We start from the raw sequence: 4,704 nt of genomic DNA on the forward strand, positions 1-4,704 counted from the left end.
GTTTTAGATGAACAGTTAGTTTAGATGAACATCAAACATCTATTTGATGTTTTTCTTGTTTCTTGAGGTAGGATTGTATTGCTATAAACTTTCCTCTTAGAACTTCTTTCTACTGCATCCCATAGGTTTTGAGTTCTCATATTTTTATTGTCATTTGTTTCTAGAATTTTTTAAATTTCCTTTTTGATTTCTTCAGTAGCCTATTGGTTATTTAGAAACATGTTGTTTAATCTACATGTGTTTTTGTTTCTTACAGGTTTGTGTGTGTGTGTGTGTGTGTGTGTGCGTGTGCGATTGTTGTCTAGTCTCATAGCATTGTGGTCAGAGAAGATGCTTGATATGATACCAATTTTCTTAAGTTTAGTCAGGTTTGATTTGTGACCCAAGATGTGATCTATCCTGGATAATTTTTCATGTGCACTTGAGAAGAACATACACTCTTCTGCATTTGGATGGAATGTCTTGAAGACATCAGTGAGATCCATCTCATGTAATGTATCATTTAAGACTTGTGTTTCCTCATTAATTTTCTGTTTGATGATCTGTCTATTGGTTTGAATGGGGTGTTAAAGTCTCCTACTGATAGTGTGCTACTGTCAGTTTCTCCTTTTATGTCTGTGAGTGTTTGTCTTATGTTTTGAGGTGTTCCTATGTTGGGTGCATCTGTTTAGTCAGTCACTGAGTCATGTCTGACTCTTTGCGACCCCATGAATTGCAGCATGCCAGGCCTCCCTGTCCATCACCAACTCCTGGAGTTCACTCAGACTAACATCCATTGAGTCAGTGATGCCATACAGACATCTCATCCTCTGTCGTCCCCTTTTCCTACAGCCCCCAATCCCTCCCAGCATCAGAGTCTTTTCCAATGAGTCAACTCTTCGCATGAGGTGGCCAAAGTACTGGAGTTTCAGCTTCAGCATCATTCCTTACAAAGAACACCCAAGACTGATCTCCTTTAGAATGGACTAGTTGGATGTCCTTGCAATCCAAGGGACTCTCAAGAGTCTTCTCCAACACCACAGTTCAAAAGCATCAATTCTTCAGCGCTCAGCCTTCTTCACAGTCCAACTCTCACATCCATACATGACCACAGGAAAAACCATAGCCTTGACTAGACGGACCTTTGCTGGCAAAGTAATGTCTCTGCTTTTGAATATGCTATCTAGGTTGGTCATAACTTTCCTTCCAAGGAGTAAGCGTCTTTTAATTTCATGGCTGCAGTCACCATCTGCAGTGATTTTGGAGCCCCCCCCAAAACAAATAAAATAAAAAAAAATAAAGTCTGACACTGTTTCCACTGTTTCCCCATCTATTTCCCATGAAGTGATGGGACCAGATGCCATGATCTTCGTTTTCTGAATGTTGAGCTTTAAGCCAACTTCTTCACTCTCCTCTTTCACTTTCTTCAAGAGGCTTTTTAGTTCCTCTTCACTTTCTGCCGTAAGGGTGATGTTATCTGCATATCTGAGGTTATTGATATTTCTTCCGGCAACCTTGATTCCAGCTTGTGCTTCTTCCAGCCCAGTGTTTCTCATGATGTACTCTGCATATAAGTTAAATAAGCAGGGTGACAATATACAGCCTTGACGTACTCCTTTTCCTATTTGGAACCAGTCTGTTGTTCCATGTCCAGTTCTAACTGTTGCTTCCTGACCTGCATACAGATTTCTCAAGAGGCAGGTAACGTTCATAGATATTTACAATTGTTAAGTCTTCCTCTTGGATTGATTCTTTGATCATTATGTAGTGTTCTTCCTTATCTCTTGTAATCTTCTTTATTTTAAGGTCTATTTTGTCTGATATGAGGATTGTTACTCCAGGTTTCTTTTGCTTCCCATTTGCATGGAATATATTTTTCCATCCTCTCATTTTCAGTCTATATATGTCTTTAGGTCTGAAGTGTGTTTCTTGTAGATACCATATATATGGGTCTTATTTTTGTATCCATTCAGCCAGTCTGTGTCTTTTGGCTGGAATATTTAATCCACTTACATTTCAAACAATTACTGATGTATATGTTCTTATTGCCATTTTCTTCATTTTTGGGGTTGATTTTGTCAATATTTTTTTCTATTATTGTATTTCTTGACTATATAAGTCCCTTTAACATTAGTTGTAAAGCTGGTTTAGTGGTACTGAATTCTCTTAACTTTTGCTTGTCTGAAAAGCTTTTTATTACTCCATCGATTGTGAATAAAATCCTTGCCAGTACAGTAATCTTGGTTGTAGAGTTTTCCCTTTCAGTTCTTTAAATATATTCTGCCATTCCTTTCTGCCCTGCAGTATTTCTGCTGAAAGATCAGCTGTTAAGGGTATGAGGTTTCCCTTGTATGTTACTTGTTGCTTCTCCCTTGTTGCTTTTAATATTCTTTCTTTGTGCTTAGTCTTTGTTAGTTTAATAGTTTGTGCTTTGGTGTGTTTCTCCTTGGGTTTATCCTGTATGGCACTCTTTGTGCCTCTTGGACTTGAATAACTATTTTCTTTTCCATGTTGGGGAAATTTGAACTATAATCTCTTCAAGAATTTTTTCATACCCTTTCTTTTTCTCTTCTTCTTCTGGGACCCCTATAATTTGAATGATGGTATGTTTGATATTGTCCCAGAGGACTGTGAGACTATCCACCATTTTATCTTCCAGCTCACAGCTTCATTCTTCTGCTTCACATATTCTGCTATTGATTCTTTGTAGAGTATTTTTCATTTCAGTAATTGTGTTCTTTTTTTCTGTATGTTTATATTTAAATTCTTCTAGGTCCTTTTTCAGAGAAGGCAATGCCAACCCACTCCAGTACTCTTGCCTGGAAAATCCCTTGGATGGAGGGGCCTGGTAGGCTGCAGTCCATGGGGTCGCTAGGAGTCAAATATGACTGAGCGACTGCACTTTCACTTTTCACTTTCATGCATTGGAGAAGGAAATGGCAACCCACTCCAGTGCTCTTGCCTGGAGAATCCCAGGGACGGGAAGCCTGGTGGGCTGCCATCTATGGGGTCCAACAGAGTCAGATACGACTGAAGTGACTTAGCAGCAGCAGCAGCGGGTCCTTTTTAATTGATCCTTGCATTTTCTCCATTTTGTTTTCAAGGTATTTAATCATCTTTACTATCATTATTATGAATTATTTTTCAGATAGTTTGTCTATTTCCTCTTCATTTTTTTGGACTCTTGTGTTTCTAGTTTGCTCCCTCATTTGTGTAGTATTGCTCTGCCTTTTCATTAAAAAAAAAAAAAAAAAATTGTTGTATTTGAGGTCCTCTTTCCCAGGCTTCAAGTTTGAATTCTTTCTTCCTTTGGCTTCTCTTCTCCTAAGGTTTTTCCAGTGCTTTGTGTAGGCTTCTATGCAGTGAGATTTGTGCTGAGATTTTTTTGTTTTGTTTTGTTTTTGTTTTTCCTCTGATGGACATGGCTGAGTGAGGTGGTAATCCTGTCTGCTGACGATTGGGTTTGTATTTTCCTTTTGTTTGTTGTTTAGATGAGGCGTCCTGCACAGTGTGCTACTGGTGGGTTGGGTGACGTCGGGTCTTGTATTCAAATGGTTTCCTCTGAGTGAGTTCTCACTATATGATCCTAGGGTGAGTTCCCTAGTAGTCTATGGTCTTGGAATCAGGGTTTCCACTCCAAAGTCTCAGGGCATAATACCTGTTCAGGACCAAGGATTACACAAGTGATTTGTTATGCCATTAAGTGAGATTAAAGCAAATGTCCAAACATGAGATACCAAAGATAAACCTCATACAAATGGCAGCTACACAATCAAGCAAATAATAATTAAAGTAATGAAGTATGCACATGCACATATATACCCATGAGCAAAGTCAAAAGTGTCTGACAAAAATAAAGTACAGTAGACTGACCCAGAGAACAAAGGAAATCAGAAATTATATTTACATTAAGAAGAAAACTAACTAAAGCACAAAGTGGAAAATAAAATAAAACAAGGTACCAAGGTGGTGAAAAAAGCAAAGAAGGAAAACAAAAACAAAAACAAAAACAAAACCTAACAAATATGTTGAGAGGAATGAAAAGAAAGAAATTATGTACATGCAAAGTTAATGGAGGTAGATGAAGAAGATTTATACCTATTCAAAATGAACTACAAGGGGGAAAGAAGTGTAAGAAAGGCAAACAAAGGAATAAATGTAGAAAAAACAACAGGTTTAAAAAATTAAATGTTAAAATTATAAAATAGAGAAAATAAAAAATGGAAGAATAAAAAAGGGGAAAAAAAGAAAAGGAAAACTCCACAGAACTGCAAAAGCGCAATGTAGATGCAGCAGTTTATAAGAACAATAAAAATGTGACTGAATATGCACATATACATATACACTCATAAGCAAAATTGAAACAGTCCAACAAATATAAAGTATAATAGATTGACCCAGTGAACAAAGGAAACCAAAAATAATGTCTACCAGAACAATACTGACTAAAGCACAAAATGGAAAACAAAATTAAAGCAAAGTGCCAATTGGGAAATATAGCAATGAAAATAAAACTAACAAATAAGTTGAGAGGAAAGGAAAGTAAGAAAAGAAAGAAAGAAGAGATATGTAAAGTTATATACAGGTATATAAAGAAGATTTATATACATTAAATATTAACTGCACAGGAAAATGAACAGTAGGAAAAGGAAATAAATGAATAAATGTAGAAAAAATAGTTATAGGTTTAAACAATTAAAATCATAAAAAGAGAAAAAAAAAGGA

This window comes from Bison bison, unplaced genomic scaffold, assembly GCF_000754665.1.
Source record: "Bison bison bison isolate TAMUID 2011002044 unplaced genomic scaffold, Bison_UMD1.0 scf7180017864478, whole genome shotgun sequence".
Taxonomy (NCBI): Eukaryota; Metazoa; Chordata; class Mammalia; order Artiodactyla; family Bovidae; genus Bison; species Bison bison.